Consider the following 25661-nt stretch of genomic DNA (forward strand, 5'->3'; position numbering starts at 1 on the left):
GCAGAATAGAAACGCGGAAAACACAAGTCCCAAAACGATCTATTGCCGTCACTGAGCCGGCCGGTGTGGCCGTGCTGCTCAAGGCGCTTCAGTCTGGATCCGCGTGACCGCTACGGTCGCAGGTTCGAATCCTGTCTCGGGCATGGATGTGTGTGATGTCCTTAGGTTGGTTAGGTTTAAGTAGTTGTTAAGTTCTGGGGAACTGATGACCACAAATTTTAAGTCCCATAGGGCTCAGAGCCCCCTTTTTTTTCCAGTCAGTGATCCGTAGTAAAGTTAGCTTTGAAAAGCGCGCCGCAGCGCGTAGCGTGAAGCAGTCGCCCTCCGTTTTCTGGCGGTGGCGCCGCTGTCGCAACTGAAGGCTTCGGCGTCTCCCTCTAGCGGGAAAGGGGAAAAGTGGGCTGTTCGCGTGGGCTTAAGGAGTGGCTGTGTGGGTTCTGGTGGAGAGGTGGCAGTCGGGGCATCGAGAAGCGATTGTCTGCCGGTGCTGGAGTGACAGCGCGCAGACCGCGGCATCAGCGTAAGCGACGCCAGCAGCGGCTCCGTAGTGTGGGGCGTTAACTGCTCGTCGCGAAAGGAATCTTCCTGAGCGTGGGTCCGCGAGGGGTCTAATCTGCATTTCGGCCTTATGCTGTCGACCGGCGAGGAGGTTCTGAAAGTCGGCGCGCCTTCCTGCGTCCGTTGAAACGGCTGGCAGCGGGCGGCTCGGCAAAGCATTTGGAGGTGCTGCGTTGGTTCAGGCCTAGAAGTCGTAACGCACCAGAAGTTGAGTATTGATTGTTAACACATTTTATGAAGTTTAATTGAATTCAATTTACTTATTCTTCTTAATTATACCAGCCGTATGTTTTGGGGGTTTCCCGCCATTCATTCTCGTGTGGCCACCCGCGGGAAGGTGGTAATATTAGATGGAGTGGTCCGTTTGTCCCATTTTAGGACGAAAGGTTGCGGGAGTCAGAGTAAATCTGTGGTTCGGATTGCTTCTTTCTCCTCCCAGCTTACCTGCTGGTTTATTCGACTGTTAGCCTCTGCCAAGTCTGTGAAAGTCTAAGGCACCAATGGCTGTACTGCTTAAAATGCAAGGCACTAAGACCTGATCCATTCTCTCGGCTGCCATAACTAATATTACCAGACTACGTGTAAAAGGTACTCTAAGAAAGAAGAAAAAATCCTTTTGCCTCGTGGTAAGAACTAGTCAACTGCATAACGAATTCCTGCTCATCTGGAAGCTGTAACTTACGTAAATTTTGTGTTTATGTATATTTGGCTATAATCAAGCAAGGTTAATGTACGCCGTAATGGATTTTTTTTATATTGTTTCTAGTCAGCAAAAACTGTTGTGTGTTTTTCCAATTAAGTACCTTTTAAGGCTTTTACTCAACAAACTTATGTGTTTTATACTGGTAGTTGGTTATCAGCGGGTTTTCTTGCCATGCAAAAGTTTGCCATTTCATTACGGGTAGAAACTGTTGTCTTGAAAGGAGAATGCTGTAAAAGTTCGTAAGTCCTACCTTGAGACCGTGTCTGTTTGCCGTAAATTAACCGGCAGAAATTTGTAAAATTTGTTTCTTTATATGTTTCGGAAATGTTAATGTTATTAACTGTGAATGTCCCCACGTGTGCATGACTCATGCGTTTTGGTTATTCTATTTTGAGAAGTTTTGTAAACAGGATTGTCTTTATATGTTGCAGACAAGTTAGATTCTGCGCCATTTAATGAGCCAGAGTGAGGCTGTTGTGGGCGGCCGTAGCTGCGGCTGTCGTAACCAAATGGGAAACTTGTCTGCCCAAAAGTGAAGTCATATATTCAAATTGTATTCATTTATTAATGGAGTGAAATTCACCTGTAATTTAGCTGAGCTTGAAATATCATACAGCGTCCCGTTGTATACGCTTGCCTGTACGTGCCTTTTACTGGCGTGAATTTTTTTATAATAATTTTATAATTTAAAAGTCATTTCCTATAATAAATTGTGACTTATTCGTTACATGATTGTTGTTTTTTTTTTAAATATCGTAAAGTCTTGCACGAAATTTGAATAAAGAGTGTTACTGAAAACTGGGTGCAATTCCACCAGTTATTCCTTGGCACCTACTTCCACTTTACATTTTGTGTATTAAGGGGCTCCGGAAAGGCTCAAAATCATGAAAAGTTCAATTTTTACTTTTTTGCGTTTTCTGAATCTGCAGACTATTACCTTTTAATAGATATATAATTTATTCAATTCCGAAGACTACAACTATTTTTAATTTTTTTTTGAAATGTGTTCTACATGGGCGTGACCCACTGTGGCGCTGTTAAACTGCTGTCAAATGGTGTTATTATTAACGTCCGTGTTCATCAGGTACATTTTAGTGATATGAGATAAAGTATGTGTTGTGGCTAACCTGTGATGGTTCAATATATATCGCTGGTGTGATTGTCGATTGTTTCATGTTTATTTACTCTGTCGTCATCTCGAAAATATTCGTAATTAATTCTGTTTCTTGAGTCTCTGTTTTGTTGAAGTATAATAATGAGTAAAAGTAAAGTTATTAAAAATCCTCTGAAGGCTTTTAAGAAAAGGAGAAACGTTGGAAAGCCAAAGGTATGTGTTATTACTGTAAACAATAAAGACGATAACCAAGTGAGTGAACCTAACCTCTCAAGTACACCTGCCCATAGCAGTCAAAGTGGGAAAGAAAATACTTCACAGAAAAAGCTTGGTTCAATGAGTGAAAACTATAAATGTTTTATGGGCGAATCGGATGTGAATGAAATATTTGATATGTCGGTTCTCAAAGGAATTTTTTCAAACTGTCTAAGATGTATTCATTGTAGTGAAGTTGGTCTGGAACTCTCCATAATAAAGCACGTAGGACTTGCTAGTGAAATACAACTGAAATGTGATAAGTGTTCATACATGACCACCTTTTGGAACAGTGTTGCAGTAACTGGAACTGAAGAAAATGGTAGCAAAATCTACGAACACAACAACGAGCGATGCTTGCTTTAGACAAGGAACGCCTTCGGGCTGCAGACAGGGCTGTAAAGAGTCTAGAAATACAAGCAAGAGTAAACAGGAGGAGGAACAAGAGGAAGCTGGAGGAGGAGTTTGCAGAGGATGAAGATAATCCATCCTATGGACCTGGAATGCACTAAAAAGTTAATCCAATCTTTGTCGCTCGATTCCCAAAACTTTTATTTTCTCACACTAATTACATGTTTTCTAAGGATCTTCCAAACATATTTGTTTCAAACTTTCAGTAAATGTTACACAGTACCTTCTGCATAATTTAACACAGCTTTTTTCCAAAAAACTGTATATTTTTGAATATATAAATAAAAAATTGCAAAAAAATGTTGTGAATTTTCATTACAATTGAAAAAAAAATCATCTTTAATAACTGAACTTAAATTTTGTAAAATCCCTGTGTTAAGTTGTAGCCCATATTCCAATAAATAATCTGTAAAAAGTTCAACTTCCTACCTCAAATACTTTGTGAGGAAAGATGTAATTTATAAGCGTTATTTTAACATTGCAAGTATAGGGCGTTCCGGAGCCCCTTAATCGTGATTAATAAACGTTGGTGAACCACTAGTAATTTTATGGTTCAGTCACCAAAATGACACAATAATACAGTATCCAAAAGAACAACCGACTCGATCGCAACTGCGGATCGGCACAAAAACAAAATAATAATTATTAAAAAAAAAGCTCCCACACTTCACGGGGAGCAAACAAAAACAGTTCTACAACGTCCAGAGGTTTGTCGACTGTACCGAGAGATCGGCCAGATAGAAGAGGCGTGTATGCGTAGCTGCCGGGGCGACAGCTTTGTGTCTTTCCGAGAGTTGCGTCAACTGCTCTTTGCCTTCAGTGCGCCTCCTTATAAAGCACCTTGTTGGTGTATCCGCCGGAACTATTTGCGATCACGTGCCTGGCGTACAGAAGTACTTCCTGGGCTAGCTGCGACCTCACGCTCTGCGAACGGGTAGCGGTCCCTGGTGGCTGTTGCTGGAGACCTGGTGTTGTGCTGTAACCGCTGGTAAGTGTTTGTGTTGACAACACAGACGACATATGTTTTCCTGGTGAGTATACTCCCTGTGATGCAGGCATCCTGTGATAGTTGGGTGTAAAGTGGGATGCCGACGCAGTAGACGCTACGATGTCAAAGTGTGCAGACACAGCAGTTATTGCCTGTTAGCACCGACAACTCTACGAAAATGCCGCTGCTTTCGGTCGTTAAGTGAATGGCATCGGATACTGCGTTGTCTTCCGTGAGTGGTAAACCCTGAAATTAGCTGTTTTCGGCACACTCTTGACACAGCGGATCTCAGAATATGAATTCCCTAACGACTTCTTAACTGGAATATCTCATGCGTCTGGCTTCAACGACCAATTCCGCGTTCAAATTCTGTTATTCTCGTCGTGCGGCCATAACGACGTCGAAAATCCTTTCACGCGAATCACCTGAGTGCAAATGACAGCTTCCCCAATGATCTGCCCTTTTATACCTGTGTACGTGATACTGCTGCCATTTGTATAAGTGCATATCACTATCCCATGAATTTTGTCGCCGCAGTGTGATGAAATTAGAAATACTGGTAGATAGAAGGAAAAAAGGGAGGCAATGAAAAGGTCAAAGCATATTGAAACAAACGAACACAGAAAATGAGGACAGGACTAGAAATTGTCACGAGGCCTTTTTTTTGTGATCATCCTTCTGACTGGTTTGATGCGGCCCGCCACGAATTCCTCTCCTATGCTCACCATCTCAGAATAGCACTCGCAGCCTACATCCTCAGTTATTTGCTGGATGTACTCCAATCTCTGTCTTCCTCTACAGTTTTTGCCCTCCACATCTCCCTCTAGTACCATCGAAGTCACTCCCTCACATCTTAACAGGTGTCCTATCATCCTGTCCCTTCTCCTTACCAGTTTTTTCCACATATTCCTTACCTCTCCGAGTCTGCGTACAACGTCCTTGCACCTTCACTTAGCTGTCCAACTGATTTTCAACATTCGTCTGTAGCACCACATCTCTTCTGTTCCGGTTTTCCCAAAGTCCGTGTTTCACTACCATACAATGCTGTACTCTAGGCGTAAATTCTCAGATATTTCTTCCTCAAATTAAGGTCGATATTTGATATTAGTTGACTTCTTTTGGCGAGGAATGCCCTTTTTTCCAGTGCTAGTCTGCTTTAGATGTCCTCCTTGATCTGTTCGTCAGTAGCAGAATTGCTTAACTTCATCCACTTTGTGACCATCAATCGCTAAGTTTCTCGCTGTTCTGATTTATGCCACTCCTCATTACCTTCGTACTTATTCGATTTTCTCTCAACCCATATAATGTACTCATTAGACTGTTCATTCCATTCAGCAGATCATGTAATTCTCCTTCACTTTCACTCAGGATATCAATGTCATCAGCGAATCATATCATTGATATACTTTCACCTTCAATTTTAATTCCGCTCCTGAACCTTTCTTTTATTTCCATCATTGCTTCCTCGATGTACAGATTGAACAGTAGGAATGAAAGGCTACATCCTTGTGTTACACTCTTTTCATACGAACACTTCGTCCTTGGTCGTCCACTCTTATTATTTGCTCTTGGTTGTTGTACGTATTGTACATGACCCGTCTCTCCATATAGCTTACACCTACTTTTCTCAGAATTTCGAACGTTTATTCCAGATCGACAAATTCTAGTAACGTGTCTTGATTTTTCTTTAATATTGCTTCTATTATTAACCGCAACATCAAAATTGCCCTTACCTGGCCATAATGATAAAAACAAGATAACTAAATTATGGTGGAGCGATATGTCTGTGCGCATCAAACTTTAAAATACGATGGATCATCATGGGAAGATTAGTGATACTGAAAGAAAAAAAAAAAAACAACTGAATCTGACGTCACGGTGTAGAGGTCGGAGAGCAGCCAGTGTCAAATTAAATCCCCCGCTAAACTTTATTGCCAGTCTCTCTAAAAGTTCCATAAAAATGCTAAAATATGTAAATAAACCCGGAATGAATTTTTTAGTCGGCTCTGCCCGCAAAAATCCCCGGTGGTGACAGTTCAGCGTTACCGCAAAAACTGCGAGCTCTGTTTTTCCCCACGAGTTGAATCTCGAACACACAGCAGGCCCACCTTTGTTACCGGAAAGGGTAGAACTCAGATCCGGTTTTGGCGGTTTCTTATTTTTTTAGAACTTTTTAGTGAAGGGAGAAGCATAATGTTATGAAAATGCTGGCTCTACGGTAATACTCCCTTTATGAACGACATGCACCGGCGGGGAAAAAAATCGCCATCAAAAAATATTTAATGCAGAGTAATGAAATTCCGGGAATGTGTTTGTCTAGGACAAATATTTATGCAAGTAAGACTGCAAGATCTCAGGTTAATGTAAGTGCGAGATATGCCATTGAAAATGTGGGATGCTGGTATATTAATGAGCTGTGTAACCGCCAGAACGTTGCATGCAAACGTGCATGCATTGTGTTGTACCGGTGCCGGATGTCAGTTTGTGCGGCGAAGTTCCATGTCCGTTAATGCTGTTCGTCGATCACGCTAGCGTTGTTGTCCGATGATGTCCCATATGTGCTCGATTGGAGACACATGCGGTGTCGAGCAAGCCACAGCAAATATCTCATGCTAACAAAGTATTATGAATTTATTTGTACAAGTACAGACAGTGGAAATTAAAATGTCCCGTGGTGCCTTTCTTGCTCCAAGTCGGCACGTTTGGCGTCCTACTCCCCACCCCCCCCCCCCCCCCCCCCCACCGCTTAACGTTATATTTCAACGCCGGACGCAGCAAGGGAGCAAGGCAGTAAGAGGAACAGAGAAAGAAATTGATGAACAGGGAGCAGACAGTGGAAGTGACAAAGACAGAGAGGAACGAGAATACAGAGCACCTATGTAATGCACGTGTGTGAAGTATTAGACTCTAGGTACAGTCCTGGTGAACAAAGCGTGGAAAATTCAGCGAAAACTGTCCGGGTTTTCCTGTCAGATTTTTCACCTTTGGAAGGGCACAGGTCAGGGTCGAGAGTTTTGTTAGTCGGCGAGATGTGAAGGCAGCACCGCTAATAAAAAAAAGACTGCTCCTGCTGGCGGCAAGGTTTATTTGAGTGTGTTTGTGTGTGTGTGTGTGTGTGGTGTGTGTGCGCGCGCGTTTGTGTTTGACATTTAACTCTGCCGCAGCGAGCAGAGCACAGGGAGAGTGCGACAAACCTGTTTGAAAGAATGCACGTAGGTTGTCATTGCGTTCACCTAAGATCTAGACCAGGGGTTTTGAAACTGTGCAGCGTCACGGATTTTCAGTGGGGGCGCGCTGTAGTTTCATTAAAATAATAATTAGTTTTATTTTCTTTGTGAATAAAAGAATAACGTGTACCCTAGCAATAATAATTAGCAGGCAGGCAAGTAAGTGTGGCTACAATGAAAGCATAGTAGGTGGAGTCGAATCGTACTAGGTAAATCATTTGTTTTTATTCAGCAACGGTCAGTTTGAACGTTAGTTTTGTTGATTTCAGATCGTTCTTAATTGGTACAAATGGCTCTGAGCACTATGGGACATAACATCTGTGGTCATCAGTCCTCTAGAACTTAGAACTACTTAAACCTAACTAACCTAAGGACACCACACACATCCATGCCCGAGGCAGGATTCGAACCTGCGACCGTAGCAGTAGCGCCTAGAACCGCTCCTCCACAACGGCTGGCGTTCATAATTCTTATATGTCATCGGTGATTTGCGTTTCTCGGTAAACAAGGACAAATTTTAGATATAAGTGCAAAACATGATATATTTGTTTTGAAGTTAGACGTTAGTTTTCACCATATATTTCGTTACGTTGGCAACATGTACGTGTAAGTAAACAAACCAAACAGGATGAGATATACAGTGAACTCAAAGTAGTTATATCTACATTACAGAACACTGATTGTTGTTGTTGTTGTGGTCTTCAGTCCTGAGACTGGTTTGATGCAGCTCTCCATGCTACTCTATCCTGTGCAAGCTTTTTCATCTCCCAGTACCTACTGCAACCTACATCCTTCTGAATCTGCTTAGTGTATTCATCTCTTGGTCTCCCTCTACGATTTTTACCCTCCACGCTGCCCTCCAATACTAAATTGGTGATCCCTTGATGCCTCAGAAAATGTCCTACCAACCGATCCCTTCTTCTAGTCAAGTTGTGCCACAAACTTCTCTTCTCCCCAATCCTATTCAATACTTCCTCATTAGTTATGTGATCTACCCATCTAATCTTCAGAATTCTTCTGTAGCACCACATTTCGAAAGCTTCTATTCTCTTCTTGTCCAAACTATTTACTGTCCATGTTTCACTTCCATACATGGCTACACTCCATACAAATACTTTAGAAATGACTTCCTGACATTTAAATCTATACTCGATGTTAACAAATTTCTCTTCTTCAGAAACGCTTTCCTTGCCATTGCCAGTCTACATTTTATATCGTCTCCACTTCGACCATCATCAGTTATTTTGCTCCCTAAACAGCAAAACTCCTTTACTACTTTAAGTGTCTCATTTCCTAATGTAATACCCTCAACATCACCCGACTTAATTCGACTACATTCCATTATCCTCGTTTTGCTTTTGTTGATGTTCATCTTATATCCTCCCTTCAAGACACCATCCATTCCGTTCAACTGCTCTTCCAAGTCCTTTGCTGTCTCTGACAGAATTACAATGTCATCGGCGAACCTCAAAGTTTTTATTTCTTCCCCATGGATTTTAATACCTACACCGAATTTTTCTTTTGTTTCCTTTACTGCTTGCTCAATATACAGATTGAATAACATCGCGGAGAGGCTACAACCCTGTCTCACTCCCTTCCCAACCACTGCTTCCCTTTCATGTCCCTCGACTCTCATAACTGCCATCTGGTTTCTGTACAAATTGTAAATAGCCTTTCGCTCCCTGTGTTTTACCCCTGCCACGTTTAGAATTTGAAAGAGAGTATTCCAGTCAACATTGTCAAAAGCTTACTCTAAGTCTACAAATGCTAGACGCGTAGGTTTGCCTTTCCTTAATCTTTCTTCTAAGATAAGTCGTAAGGTCAGTATTGCCTAACGTGTTCCAGTATTTCTACGGAATCCAAACTGATCTTCCCCGAGGTCGGCTTCTACCAGTTTTTCCATTCGTCTGTAAAGAACTCGTGTTAGTATTTTGCAGCTGTGGCTTATTAAACTGATTGTTCGGTAATTTTCACATCTGTCAACACCTGCTTTCTTTGGGATTGGAATTATTATATTCTTCTTGAAGTCTGAGGGTATTTCGCCTGTTTCATACATATTGCTCACCAGATGGTAGAGTTTTGTCTGGACTGGCTCTCCCAAGATCGTCAGTAGTTCCAATGGAATGTTGTCTACTCCTGGGGCTTTGTTTCGACTCAGGTCTTTCAGTGCTCTGTCAAACTCTTCACGCAGTATCGTATCTCCCATTTCATCTTCACCTACATCCTCTTCCATTTCCATAATATTGTCCTCAAGTACATCGCCCATGTATAGACCCTCTATATACTCCTTCCACCTTTCTGCTTTCCCTTTTTTGCTTAGAACTGGGTTTCCATCTGAGCTCTTGATGTTCATACAAGTGGTTCTCTTCTCACCAAACGTCTCTTTAATTTTCCTGTAGGCAGTATCTATCTTACCCCTAGTGAGAAAAGCCTCTACATCCTTACATTTGTCCTCTAGCCATCCCTGCTTAGCCATTTTGCACTTCCTGTCGATCTCATTTTTGAGACGTTTGTATTCCTTTTTGCCTACTTCATTTACTGCATTTTTATATTTTCTCCTTTCATTAATTAAATTCAATATTTCTTCTGTTACCCAAGGATTTCTACTAGCCCTCGTCTTTTTACCTACTTGGTCCTCTGCTGCCTTCACTACTTCATCCCTCAAAGCTACCCATTCTTCTTCTACTGTATTTCTTTCCCCCATTCCTGTCAATTGTTCCATTATGCTCTCCCTGAAACTCTGTACAACGTCTGGTTCTTTCAATTTATTCAGGTCCCATTCTCCTTAAATTCCCACCTTTTTGCAGTTTCTTCAGTTTTAATCTACAGTTCATAACCACAGAACACTGATAATGCATCAAAACAACAGGTGCAAACAAAATGAAAAGTGGGAATAAAAATGTTTGAAACACAAAAACCATCCTCATGTTTCGTAAATATAGCGGTAGTGCGACCTCCACGTGACCATATGAGAGGAAACACCGATGTCAAATAATAACAGGGAGAACAGTAATAAATCACTTATTTACATAAAAAACAGAGATGTGAACTGCTTTATAATGTACGATTAACACATATGAAACAAAAGTGTATCATGAATGTATGATTGTAGCCCCCGCTGAAGATGCCTCGAAGTGAACAAAGGCGAAACGCGTCTGGGAAAATAAAACACAGTGGAGCAAGAGAAGACGTTTTTATTTACAAAGCAAATATTTCTGTGTTTACTGCGGAGGATGGCCACGCAAAGAAACTCGTTGCAAAATATGGTATTTGAAACGTATCACGCAGTGCTAACGGTGTGATTACAGTAAAATGCAGAACGTATGACGACAGTTACTTGTATTTTGGTTTCGCATGTACTACCGTTCGAAATGAAGAAATACTGTGTCACCGTCTCAAAGTCCTAGATACTGAAAGCATGCTTTATAATAAACTGAAACAACATTTTGAGGCAAGTAGCGGTAGTTTGGTAAACAAACCACGAGAATATGTTTCGCAAAAGTTAAAAGAAGTGACAGAACATTAAATTCTATATTCCGACATATTATGCACTATATAGCTATAGCCAGCAAAGCCAACGGTAGATTTAAACTTTCTGTACATCCATAGCCCATACCTATCTTGGCCAAGATCTACTATTGGCTTTGCTTGAGCTTAGTTATTGTGTTGTTATTCTGTTCAGTTCTTACTTGCACTGGCATTTAACGTGTTACCGTGTATTTTGTGGTATTTTTTGTTGTGATAGCTTCTGGATAAGGTTGCAACTGGAAAGAAAAGGAGAACATTTTGTTTCGTCCGCTGGCTTCATGGCAAATTAAAAATTGTACTTACAACTACAACAGCCTAATTTCCTGTTATGGCAGTTTAATGGTAGCACTAAAAATCGTTATTTGGGGGTGGCAGAATTTACGGATTGCAATATTTCAATATTTCAGTACGCAGCGGAGTGGTAAGTTTCAATAGAAATAACACTAAATTAAAATCAGTGCATAACAATACACTTGGATTCTTCTTGTCGCCCAAAAGTCGCGATGATCAACAAAAAATATCGCCCAAGCGGAGATGGTTGCATTTCTATAAAAAATTTGCTCAATATTCTGTCGTTAGTAGCCCTAATGGCAGAAAATTGCCCAATCTTGTCACGCGGTCGGTACTCAGATATGAAAACGCGTTTCGATATGTGATGACAGGGGTATGGCATGTGGATAGCAGAAGGGGTATGTGATGACAAATCCTGTAGTTCGTTCTTTTCTAAAACATTTTTCCAGAGGGCTGCACGGATTCGTCTGAGCTGCCCTCCATCCCTCCCTCCACATATCGTCCAAAATCTAATTACGCTCTTGTCATAATATAATAACAGAAGCCAGTAATTCTATGCACAACTGAATCTTAAAATATGCATGTATATGCGTACACATCATATAAAATGACTAAACACGTGCAATTAAAGGAAAAACATGCAATGTCAGAATTCAGTTTGTTGTTGTAATGTATTTTATTTTAAAACAATATTTTTTCCAAAGAATCTGCTGACTTGGGGGTAGATCTGCGTGCTGGGATGCCGAGCTAGCAATCCCTGGTTTCGGGAGGGCGACGGTTCAATCCCGCGTCCGGCCATCCTGATTTAGGTTTTCCGTGATTTCCCTGAATCACTACAGGCAAATTCCGGGATGGTTCCTTTGAAAGGGCACGGCCGACCCTTCTCCGTCCTTCCCTAATCCGATGAGACCGATGACCTCGCTGTTTGGTCTCTTCCCCCAAACCAACCAACCAATCCCTGGTTTCGGGAGAGGAGGTGGTTTAAATCCATATGCCGACAACCTTCAAAAGGGTTCCCTGTGGTTCCCAATTTTTAGTTTGGGCAAATGCTGGTGTTGCTCCTTTACAACAGGCCACAACCAATCCCTTCCCAAAACCTTTCTTTCCTGGCAGATTCCAATTCCCTTCTGCTTAAATGAAAAGAACTGCATCGAAGACGACCCGAGCGTATCTTCGGAGACTCCTGGCGCTAAAAGCCATAAGATAAACAAACAGCACTCCGTCTTCAGACCACGAGTGGCCTACCGGGTCCATCCGACCGCCGTGTCATCCTCCGTGGAGGAAGGGGATAGAAGGGGCATGGGGTCATCACACCGCTCTCCCGGTCGTTACGATGGTTTTCTTTGACCGAAGCCGCTACTATTCGGTCGAGTAGCTCCTCAATTGGCATCACGAGGCTGAGTGCACCCCGAAATAAGATAAATAAACAGTAATCCAAATTCTCCTCATTTAGGCTACCGTATATGTCTACTGGGACATTCTTCGGTGTAAATAATGATCATTCTTACTCTACAAGGTGTGACAGGTGCATACTTAAATAAAGAAATTTGGAAAAGTGTAAGGTTGAATAATTTCAGATTCTTTGCATTTTCGCATTAAAAACTGTGTTAGCTTCTGTGTCGAAGAAAAATCTCTTTATTCCAAAAGCCCTGTAGGTAGTAATCACGCTGTCGCAAAAAATTTACACTCGTGCATTCCTGAGCACTTCCTCAACTCAGATCCAAAATGAAAGAAGAGGAGTGTAAATTGAGTATGGAAGATGAAGGGAAATTGGATCATAACTGCCTCTTAGTGGTTTGCCAAAATACAGCAGTCCTAAGTAACGAGATTATATCATCGCTTGCTAAAAACTCAGAGATCGTTGTCGGATAAAATATTTTATCGTTCTCTACGGAAATTTTAGGGATAAATGAAAAATATGAGTATGTTCAACGTCCTCTTTAACAAATCGGACTCTCGCCCGTTTGACATATATCCTTGGAAGACACTGTTTTACCGGCTACTCCAGACACTTTATCTATTATGACACGATGGGCATCTGCTAGGCAACTGGGTGGAGGGTGTTATTAAACACTATTAGTCGTAGAATGCTGGACATGGCTGACGACATTAATCATCAGATGGCGGAAAAACTGAAAGGTGATGGTGATTTCGCTGTTGAGATGGATGAAGCTGTGGGGCTGCGGGTTACAGTAAGAAATTTTGTGCATCGCTGTCTTTTACGAGAGCCTGAGAACTATTTTTGTTGTCAGTCAGAAAGCGATGGAGAATATACTGACCACAGTGTCCAGTTTGCAAGCCCACATTCTTGTTTTGTCCACTGAACGAAATGTTTCTGCTCTCTACTTACTCAACAGAATTGGTAACCATGATTATAAATGATTTTTTTTCTAATTGATCGATATATTTGATAAATGTTTCCTCGCACAACATAATAATAGTACTGATAATAATAATTTGTTACCATCATAAACAGCACTATGAGCAGTGAAGAGGCGACCTCTACAGTAAGGTCCCATTAAATGGTCTTTCGCCCCGACTTCTGATAATCAAAGATACACTACTGGCCATTAAAATTGCTACACCACGAAGATGACGTGCTACAGAAGCGAAATTTAACCGACACGAAGAAGATGGTGTGATATGCAAATGATCAGCTTTTCAGATCATTCACACAAAGTTGGCGCCCGTAGCGACACCTATAACGTGCTGACATAAGGAAAGTTTCCAGCCGATTTCTCATACACAAACAGCAGTTGACCGGCATTGCCTGGTGAAACGTTCTTGTGATGCCTCGTGTAAGGAGGAGAAATTCGTACCATCATGTTTCCGACCTTGATAAAGGTCGCATTGTAACCTATCGCGATTGCGGTTTATCGTATCGCGACTTTGCTGCTCGCGTTGGTCGAATCCAATGACTGTTGGCAGAATATGGAATCGATGGGTTCAGGAGCGTAATACGGAACGCCGGGCTGGATCCTAACGGCCTCGTATCACTAGCAGTCGAGAGGACAGGCATCTTATCTGCGTGGCTATAACGGATCGTGCAGCCACGTCTCGATCCCTGAGTCAACAGATGGGGACGTTTCCAAGACAACAACCATCTGCACGAACAGTTTGACGACGTTTGCAGCAGCACGGACTATCAACTCGGAGACCATGGCTGCGGTTACCATTGACACTTAATCACAGACGGGAGTGCCTGCGATGGTGTACTAAACGACGAACGTGGGTGCACGAATGCAAAACATCATTTTTCGGATGAATCCAGGTTCTGTTTACAGCATCATGATGCTCGCATCCGTGTTTAGCGACATCGCGGTGGACGCACATTGGAAGCGTGTATTCGTCATCGCCATACTGGCGTATCACTCGGCGTGATGGTATGGGGTGCCATCGGTTACACGTCTCTGTCACCTCTTGTTAACACTGACGGCACCTTGAACAGTGGACGTTACATTTCAGATGTGTTACGACTCGTGGCTCCACCCTTCATTCGATCCCTGCGAAACCCTACATTTCAGCAGGATAATGCACGGCCGCATATAGCTGGTCCTGTACGGGCCTTTCTGGATACAGAAAATGTTCTACTGCTGCCTGGCCAGCACATTCTCCAGATGTCTCATCAATTGAAAACGTCTGGTCAATGGTGGCCGAGCAAATGGTTCGTCACAATGCGCCAGTCACTACTCGTGATGAACTGTGGTATCGTGATGAAGCTGCATGGGTAGCTGTACCTGTACACGCCATCCAAGCTCTGTTTGACTCAATGCCCAGGCGTATCAAGGCCCTTATTGCGGCCAGAGGTGGTTGTTCTGGGTACTGACTTCTCAGGATCTATGCACCCAAATTGCGTGAAAATGTAATCTCATGTCAGTTCTAGTATAATATATTTGTCCAATGAATACCCGTTTATCATCTGCATGTGTAATTGGTCGCCGTAAGAGTGGAAAATAGTTCACTTCTAGGCACGCTGTTTTGGTATCGTTACGGCCGTCACACAAACTGTTACTTTCGCGAAGTGTAACTGATCCAGGACGATGTTCACTTCTCGCGAGTTCACAGCCGACTTCTACTGAAAACATGATTTTGTAGCAGTCTGTCTGTGAAGTCACCCAAGCGTAAGCAGGAGTTTGACTGATGCGGACTGTATGGTAGCTAGGTGTGAACTGAAGTCTTGTCACAGGCCGTATGTATATGTGGGCTCAGCGGACGGTCGAAGGCAACGTCTGCCGTCGTTACCTCCATCCCCAAGTAGTAGCATCTAAACGACCGCTTTCTCGAACACATATACGAGGGGTGTCCGTAAAATAAGGTTCCCAGTTTCTTTTCACAGTATAAAACATGTTTATTTCATGAATGCGTACATTTTTGGAAAGTTCAGACTGTAACCTATTTTTCTACATAGTCGCCACTGAGATCAATACATTTTTTCATGCGGTGTACGAGATTTTGAATGCCCGAGTCAAAAAAAAATCTGCCACCAAGCGACGCAGATACCTGAGAACCGCTTCTTCCCGCTCTTCTCTGTCGCCGAAATGCGTTCCACCCAGGTGTTTCTTCATATCAGGGAAGAGATGGTAGTCACTTGGGGCCAAGTCCGGGCTGTGTTTGACAATAAAGAAAAGCACTCCGTCTTCAGGCCACGAGTGGCCTACCAGGACCATCCGACAGTCGTGTCATCCTCAGTGGAGGGTGCGGATAGGAGGGGTGTGGGTTCAACACACCGCTCTCCCGGTCGTGATGAAGCCGCTACTACTCGGTCGAGTAGCTCCTCAATTGGCATCACGAGGCTGAGTGCACCTCGAAACATGGCAACAGCGCATGGCGGCCCGGATGGTCACCCATCCAAGTGCCGACCACGCCCGACAGCGCTTAACTTCGGTGATCTCACGGGAACCGGTGTATCCACTGCGGAAAGGCCGTTGCCTGTTTGACAAAACCCCATCCAAATTTTGCGATGAGCTCGTTGGCTTTAGGGGTGTGTGGTCGAGGGTCATCCTCATGGAAACACACCCCCTTGGACAGCATACTCCTCCTCTTGTTTTGAATTCCACAGCGCAATTTTTGCAGTGTCTCACAGTACCCGGCAGCGTTGGTTGTTGTACCGGTGGGCAAGAACTCCAACAACAGTACCCCCTTCCTGTCCCAAAACACTGTTGTCAACACTTTGCCGACACTTTCCTTTTGTTTGAATTATCGTGATCTCGGCGACTCTAGGTGCTTCCATTGTCTGGACAGTTCTTTGGTTTCGGGTGTGCGGTAGTGCACCCAACTGTCGTCTCCAGTGGCGATGGAGTCGAGGTATTCCTCACCATGAGTTCCGTGATCTTGAAGAAGTTCTTGAGCAGCTTCAACGCGTTGACGTTTGTGGTCTTCGGTCAAAATCTTGGCACCCATCTCGCGCAAACCTTAGCATATCCTAGATGCTCCGTCAAACTTTTGTCAATAGAGGTTTGCTGACATCAGGCATCATTTCGGAGAGCTCACGATCGGTCACTCTTCGATCTGACAGCAGCGCTGCCTCCACTTTTGCGATTGTTTCCATCATGAACGTCAGTACGCCCATTCCTGAACTTTCTGCTCCATTTGCGCACGTGTTGTACGCTCATGCCCTTGTCTCCGTAGATTTCGCATAGCTGGGAATGGATTTCTGACGGCGCAGTCTTTTTTTGCAGTTGTTGTTGTGGTCTTCAGTCCTGAGGCTGGTTTGATGTAGCTCTCCATGCTAATCTACCCTATGCAAGCTCCTTCATGTTCCAGTACCTACTGTAACCTACATCCTTCTGAATCTGCTTAGTGTATTCATCTCTTGGTCTCCCTCTACGATTTTTACTCTCCACGCTGCCCTCCGATGATAAATTTGTGATCCCTTGATGCCTCAGAACATGTCCTACCAACCGATCCCTTCTTCTAGTCAAGTTATGCCACAAACTTCTCTTCTCCCCAATCCTATTCAATACCTCCTCATTAGTTACGTGATCTACCCATCTAATCTTCAACATTCTTCTGTAGCACCACATCTCGAAAGCTTCTATTCTCTTCTTGTCCAAACTACTTATTGTCCATGTTTCACTTCCATACATGGCTACACTCCATACAAATACTTTCAGAAACAACTTCCTGACATTTAAATCTATACTCGATGTTAACAAATTTGTCTTCTTCAGAAACGCTTTCCTTGCTATTGCCAGTCTACATTTTATATCCTCTCTAGTTCGACCATCATCAGTTATTTTGCTCCACAAATAGCAAAACTCATTTACTACTTTAAGTGTCTCACTTCCTAATATAATTCCCTGAGCATCACCCGACTTAATTCGACTACATTCCATTATCCTCGTTTTGCTTTTGTTGATGTTCATCTTATATCCTTTGCTGTCACTGACAGAATTACAATGTCATCGGCGAACGTCAAAGTTTTTATTTCTTCTCCATGGATTTTAATACCTACTCCACATTTTTCTTTTGTTCCCTTTACTGCTTGCTCAATATACAGATTGAATAACATCAGCGAGAGGCTACAACCCCGTCTCACTCCCTTCCCAACCACTTCTTCCCTTTTATGCCCCTCTACTCTTATAACTGCCATCTGGTTTCTGTACAAATTGTAAATAGCCTTTCGCTCCCTGTATTTTACCCCTGCCACGTTTAGAATTTGAAAGAGATTATTCCAGTCAACATTGTCAAAAGCTTTCTCTATGTCTACAAATGCTACAAACGTAGGTTTGCCTTTCCTTAATCTAGCTTCTAAGATAAGTCGTAAGGTCAATATTGCCTCACGTGTTCCAATATTTCTACGGAATCCAAACTGATCTCCCCCGAGGTCGCCTTCTACTAGTTTTTCCATTCGTCTGTAAAGAATTCGCGTTAGTATTTTGCAGCTGTGGCTTATTAAACTGATTGTTCGGTAATTTTCACATCTGTCAACACCTGCTTTCTTTGGGATTGGAATTATTATATTCTTCTTGAAGTCTGAGGGTATTTCGCCTGTCTCGTACATCTTTCTCATCAGATGGTGAGAATTTTTAGAACGGAATTGACAGAACAACATGACCTCTGAACGACACTATGTGATCAAAAGTATCCGGACACCCCCAAAACGTACGTTTTTCATATTATTTGCATTGTGCTGCCATCTACTTCCAGGCACTCCCATATCAGCGACCTCAGTCGTCAATAGACATCGTGGGAGAGCAGAATGGGGCGCTCCGCGGAACTCACGAACTATGAACGTGGTCAGGTGATGTGGTGTCACTTGTGTCATACGTCTGTACGCGAGATTTCCACACTCCTAAACATCCCTAGGTCCACTGTTTCTGATGTGATAGTGAAGTGGAAACGTGAAGGGACACGTACAGCACAAAAGCGTACAGGCCGACCTCGTCTGTTGACTGACAGAGACTACCGGCAGTAGAATGTTAACGTGTAATAGGCAGACATCTATCCAGACCTTCATACAGTAATTCCAAACTGCATCAAGATCCACTGCAGTTAGGTGGGAGGTGAGGCAACTTGGATTTAAAGATCGAGCGGCTGCTCATAAGTCACACATCACGCCGGTAAATGCCAAACGACGCCTCGCTTGGTGCAAGGAGCGTAAACATTGGACGATTGACAGCGGAAAAACGTTGTGTGGAGTGACGAACCACGGTACACAACGTGGCGATCCGATGGCAGGGTGTGGGTATAGCGAATGCCCGGTGGACGTCATCTGCCAGCGTGTGTAGTGCCAACAGTAAAATTCGAAGGCGGTAGTGTTATGGTGTGGTCGTGTTTTTCGTGGCGGGGGCTTGAACCCTTTGTTGTTTTGCGTAGCACTATCACAGCACAGGCCTACATCTATGTTTTAAGCACCTTCTTGCTTCGCACTGTCGAAGAGCAATTCGGGGATTGCGATTGCATCTTTCAACACGGTCCAGCACCTGTTCATAATGTATGGCATGTGTCGGAGTGGTTACACGACAGTAAGATCCTTGTAATGGACTGGCCCGCACAGAGTCCTTACCTGAATCCTATAGAACACCTTTGGGATGTTTTGGAACGCCGACTTTTTGCCAGGCCTCACAGATCGCCATTGATACCTCTCGTCACTGCATCACTCCGTGAAGAATGGGCTGCCATTCGCCAAGATACCTTCCAGCACCTGATTGAACGTATGCTTGCGATAGGGGAAGCTGTCATCAGGGCTAAGGGTGGGCCAACACCATACTGTATTCCAGCATTACCGATGGATGGCGCCACGAACTTGTAAGTCTATTTCAGCCATGTGTCCGGATACTTTCGTTGAGATAGTGTACGTCTCTAAGGGATTTTGTATTGATTGGTATTTGCATAAAAGTCTTGAAATTTGTTGCATGTTGATTATTTAATTGATGTAACCAAGTGCTGCGGACTGAAATTTCTGTGATTAATATAGCTGATACTTAATCTACTGCAAGAAAAGAATGTTTTTGGTTCCAAATTTTGTTTGCAGTAGATTACTTGAAAACTATTAGAGGTAGCTTAATGGGGTCCCCTGCGGCTGCAAACGAATTTTCATATTTCTAAGTCGTAATATTTAGCGCCTTAGATTTTTCTTAAAAACTCCGATTTTGACCAAAATATTGTTCTGATCAAGTTCAAACTTTTAACAGTTGATTTTGACACACATTTGCACATTCTAACAAAGTGTTGGCTTCCTAGCTTTATTGTTTAGCGCCACTTGTTTTTTCTTAAATCGATGTATTTAGCGATAGATATTCATCTGATCACTCTATGATTTAACAGGTTAAAAATTAATCTAATGATGCATCTGTTGACCAAGTTTGTAAAAGCAACTTCAATTTTTAATTTAATGCTTAGATTATGGAGCCGGCCGCGGTGGTCTCGCGGTTAAGGCGCTCAGTCCGGAACCGCGCGACTGCTACGGTCGCAGGTTCGAATCCTGCCTCGGGCATGGATGTGTGTAATGTCCTTAGGTTAGTTAGGTTTAAGTAGTTCTAAGTTCTAGGGGACTGATGACCACAGAAGTTAAGTCCCATAGTGCTCAGAGCCATTAGATTATGGAGCAAAACTTTGTACGCTACGCATAGGCGCGCTATGGTGAGGTGGCGCTAGTAGCAGTGAACTCGGGCACACTCGCTGAACTCCGCATTCCTCTAATGGTACGACGCTTATTTCGGCACAAAGGTACACAGATCTAGAATGACGCGGTTCTAATTTGTTTCGTGTTTTTTATACATGACAAACTTTCGCTTAAGGTCTATTCTCTAGGAAAGTACAGTGTCGGAAAAAAGTATAACCCCTGAAGGCCTGTGTTTAGTGGCATCTGGGTGTAACGTGTCCATACTGAGGCGTTTTAGTGTTAGGCGATCAGAAAGCGCGAAGAAGATTTGTCTGTTCACCCTCTCTTTTGACTCTGCAGGCAGTGGATGTGCTTAGAATTGAAGGGTGTTTGCAACATTTACTATAGGGTACAATCACGCACCAACGACGAGTAAGTACTGCTGACGAACAGCTTTAGCCATTTGAACGGGGTCGCACGTGTCTGTGGGAAGCTGGATGGACGTATTGGTAGATTGTTGCAGGCGTTACGCACAGTGTATCAGTAATGCGTCGCTGCTTTCGACAGTGGTCTGTGGAACATTCCCACACCTCTAATCCATACCCTGGGCGCCTGCGTAGTAAAGTCACACACCGGGATCGACGCATTCTGCGAGCAGCGATGGCCGACCGAACATCATCCAGAGCAGGAATCCGGACACACGTTGCGTTTGCTGTGTCATCAGGGACCACTGGGAATCGTCTACTTGTGCAGCACAAAGGTCACATCTGCCTCTTCTGGCCGGCAAGCGCAGTTACTCTGGTGTTGTGAAAGAGTCGACTGGAGCCTGGAATGGTGCTCTGATGTATTCAGTGATGAGAGAAGATCCCATCTCTACGCGAATGATTGAGGTACATAAACACTGAAGAGCCAAAGAAACTGGCACACCTGCCTAATATCGTGTAGGGCCCCGGCGAGCATGCAGAAATGTTCAAATGTTTGTGAAATCTTATGGGACTCAACTGCTAAGGTCATCAGTCCCTAAGCTTACACGCTACGTAACCTAAGGACAAACACACACAGACACACACACACCCATACCCGAGGGAGGACTCGAACCTCCGCCGGGACCAGCCGCACAGTCCATGACTGCAGCGCCCTAGACCGCTCGGCCAATCCCGCACGACCAAGCAGAAGTACCGCAACACGAAGTGGCATGGACTCGACTAATGACTGCAGCGCCCTAGACCGCTCGGCCAATCCAGCACGGCCAAGCAGAAGTACCGCAACACGAAGTGGCATGGACTCGACTAATGACTGCAGCGCCCTAGACCGCTCGGCCAATCCAGCACGGCCAAGCAGAAGTACCGCAACACGAAGTGGCATGGACTCGACTAATGACTGCAGCGCCCTAGACCGCTCGGCCAATCCAGCACGGCCAAGCAGAAGTACCGCAACACGAAGTGGCATGGACTCGACTAATGACTGCAGCGCCCTAGACCGCTCGGCCAATCCAGCACGGCCAAGCAGAAGTACCGCAACACGAAGTGGCATGGACTCGACTAATGTGTGAAGTAGTGCTGGAGGGAACTGACACCATGAATCCTGCAGGGATGCCCATACATCTCTAAGAGTACGAGGCGTTCGATATCTCTCCTGAACAGCATGTTGCAAGGCATCCCTCATACGCTCAACGATGCTCTTGTCTGTGGAGCTTGGTGGCTAGCGGAAGTGTTTAAACTCAGAAGAGTGTTTCTGAAGCCACTCTTTAGCAATTCTGGATTCGTGGGCTGTCGCATTGTGCTGTTGGAATTACCCAGTTCCGACGGAATACACAATTGACATTAATCGATGCAGGTGATCAGACAGGATGCGTACGTACGCGTCACCTGTCACGAGTCGCATCTAGACGTATCACAGGTCCCATACCACTCCACCTGGACACGCCCCACATCATTACAGAGCCTCAACCAGCGTGAACAGTGCGCTGCTGATATGCATGGTCCATACCCATGTACGCCCATCTGCCCGGTACAATTTGAAACGAGACTCATCCCAACAGGCAACATGTTTCCAATCATGAATAGTCCAATGACGGTGTTAACGGCCCCAGGCCAGGCATAAAGCTTTCTGTCATGCAGTCATCAACGGTACACGAGTGGGCCTTTGGCTCGGAAATCCCATATCGATAATGTTGCGTTGAATGGCTAGCACGCTGACACCTGTTCACGGCCCAGCATTGAAATCTGTAGAAATTTGCGGAAGACTTGCAACTCTGTCACGCTGAACGATTTCCTTCAGTCGTCGTTGGTCCCGTTCTTGCTTATCTTTTTCCGGCCCGGGCGACGTCGGAGATTTGATTTTTTACCAGATTCCTGATATTCGTAGTAGACTCGTGAAATAGTCGTATGGGAAAATCCCCACTTCATCGCTACCTCGGAGATGCTGTGTCCCATCGCTCGTGCGCCAATAATAACACCACGTCCAAACTCACTTAAATCTTGATAACCTGCAATTCTATATAGCATCAACCGATCTAACAACTGTGCCACACACTTGTTGTCTTATGTAGGCGTTACCGACCGCAGCACCTTATTCTGCCTGTTTATATGCACTCCTGGAAATGGAAAAAAGAACACATTGACGGCGGTGTGTCAGACCCACCATACTTGCTCCGGACACTGCGAGAGGGCTGTACAAGCAATGATCACACGCACGGCACAGCGGACACACCAGGAACCGCGGTGTTGGCCGTCGAATGGCGCTAGCTGCGCAGCATTTGTGCACCGCCGCCGTCAGTGTCAGCCAGTTTGCCGTGGCATACGGAGCTCCATCGCAGTCTTTAACACTGGTAGCATGCCGCGACAGCGTGGACGTGAACCGTATGTGCAATTGACGGACTTTGAGCGAGGGCGTATAGTGGGCATGCGGGAGGCCGGGTGGACGTACCGCCGAATTGCTCAACACGCGGGGCGTGAGGTCTCCACAGTACATCGATGTTGTCGCCAGTGGTCGGCGGAAGGTGCACGTGCCCGTCGACCTGGGACCGGACCGCAGCGACGCACGGATGCACCCCAAGACCGTAGGATCCTACGCAGTGCCGTAGGGGACCGCACCGCCACTTCCCAGCAAATTTGGGACACTGTTGCTCCTGGGGTATCGGCGAGGACCATTCGCAACCGTCTCCATGAAGCTGGGCTACGGTCCCGCACACCGTTAGGCCGTCTTCCGCTCACGCCCCAACATCGTGCAGCCCGCCTCCAGTGGTGTCGCGACAGGCGTGAATGGAGGGACGAATGGAGACGTGTCGTCTTCAGCGATGAGAGTCGCTTCTGCCTTGGTGCCAATGATGGTCGTATGCGTGTTTGGCGCCGTGCAGGTGAGCGCCACAATCAGGACTGCATACGACCGAGGCACACAGGGCCAACACCCGGCATCATGGTGTGGGGAGCGATCTCCTACACTGGCCGTACACCACTGGTGATCGTCGAGGGGACACTGAATAGTGCACGGTACATCCAAACCGTCATCGAACCCATCGTTCTACCATTCCTAGACCGGCAAGGTAACTTGCTGTTCCAACAGGACAATGCACGTCCGCATGTATCCCGTGCCACCCAACGTGCTCTAGAAGGTGTAAGTCAACTACCCTGGCCAGCAAGATCTCCGGATCTGTCCCCCATTGAGCATGTTTGGGACTGGATGAAGCGTCGTCTCACGCGGTCTGCACGTCCAGCACGAACGCTGGTCCAACTGAGGCGCCAGGTGGAAATGGCATGGCAAGCCGTTCCACAGGACTACATCCAGCATCTCTATAATCGTCTCAATGGGAGAATAGCAGCCTGCATTGCTGCGAAAGGTGGATATACACTGTACTAGTGCCGACATTGTGCATGCTCTGTTGCCTGTGTCTATGTTCCTGTGGTTCTGTCAGTGTGATCATGTGATGTATCTGACCCCAGGAATGTGTCAATAAAGTTTCCCCTTCCTGGGACAATGAATTCACGGTGTTCTTATTTCAATTTCCAGGAGTGTATCTCTGTATTTGAATACGCATGCTTTTACCAGTTCCTTTGGCGCTTCAGTGTATATAGTATCAATAGTCCTCACCGATTCTACAACGTAATACACGTTTTCTTGTTTTTCGTTAAATCTGTTCGCTGTTGTTAGTGAGTGTACTAGAATTTCTTCTCGAGTGATTCTGATTCTCATAAGCAGAAACTGGTATTCCCCAATCTACATTCAGTTTTCTCACCTATTAATCAATGAAGCACTTGTGTAAGTCGCAAGTTTCGGATGGAATCCCAGTTTGCTTTTAGAAAGACATGTCTATGGCATTGGCCCCTTTACCTAGCTTGCATTCATCGTGAATCTGTCGTCTAGTACAAAGACCCAAGCGAGTGGCAGAAAGAGCAGGCGAGTCTTGTATGCAAGAGAATGCCAAGAACGGACCCGCAAAATTACAGAGCAATATTCTTAAAGTACTTTTGCTGCGGATTTGTTGGACATATTTTCAGAACGAATATGATAAGTTTCCTAGAGATCAACTGTCTACGAATCAGAAGGTTATTAGAAAGGAATATTCATATGAATGTCAGCTTGCCTTTTCCTCATATGTTATACTACGAACTGTGGATGAAGGGCAGATTCCGTAATTGTAGATTTCCAAAAAGCATTGGACACGGAGCTGTACTGCGAACTGTTAACGAAGGTGCCAAAGTAACAGAATCCTGTACGTTGTACAGGACAGCGAGTTTTTGTCAGGGACGAGGTTATCATCAGGAGTGCTTCAATGAAGTGTGATAGGACCGTTGTTGTTGTCTATATACATAAATCATCTGACGGACAGGGCGGGCAGCAGTCTGCGGTTGTTTGCTCACACTGCTGTGCTGTACAGTAAAGTGGGGCGGCTGAGTGACTGTTAGAGGATACAACACGATTTAGGCAAAATTGCTAGTTGATGTGATGAATGGCAGCTAGATCTAAACGTAGAAAAATGTAAGTTAATGCGGGTGAGTAGGAAAAAGTGACCATGCTCGGATACTGAATTAGTAGTGTTGTCCTCAATGGTGAGTGTTCATCGGAGGTGAGGGTATCACATGGATTGCACCAGGGAAGTGTGGTAGGTCCGCTGTTGTTTTCTATCTACAAAAAAATAGTTCAGATGGCTCTGAGCACTATGGCACTCAACTGCTGAGGTCATAAGTCCCCTAGAACTTAGAACAACTTAAACCTAACTAACTTAAGAACGTCACACACATCCATGCCCGAGGCAGGATTTGAACCTGCGACCGTAGCGGTCGCGCGGTTCCAGACTGTAGCGCCTAGAACCGCTCGGCTACTCCGGCCGGCTTTCTATCTAGATAAATGATCTTTTGGATAGGGTGGATAGTAATGTGCGGCTCTTTGCTGCTGATGCTCTGGTGTACGGGACGGTGTCGTCGTTGAGTGACTGTAGGAGGATACAAGATGACTTCGAGAGGATTCCTGATGGGTGTAAAGAATGGCAGCTATCTCTAAATATAGATAAATGTAAATTAATGCAGATGAATAGGAAAAAG

The 25661-nt window shown here is 44.6% G+C and overlaps 1 protein-coding gene and 1 pseudogene across 1 annotated transcript in view; both read right to left on the reverse strand.

Annotated features, from left to right (window-relative positions):
* Positions 1-25661, reverse strand: part of LOC124553239 (tbc2 translation factor, chloroplastic-like) — a 486991-nt gene that overhangs the window by 101818 nt on the left and 359512 nt on the right. The gene's annotated exons all lie outside the window — the stretch shown is intronic.
* LOC124554261 lies at positions 15888-16005 on the reverse strand (annotated as a pseudogene).

Source organism: Schistocerca americana, chromosome 11 (assembly GCF_021461395.2).
Source record: "Schistocerca americana isolate TAMUIC-IGC-003095 chromosome 11, iqSchAmer2.1, whole genome shotgun sequence".
NCBI lineage: Eukaryota > Metazoa > Arthropoda > Insecta > Orthoptera > Acrididae > Schistocerca > Schistocerca americana.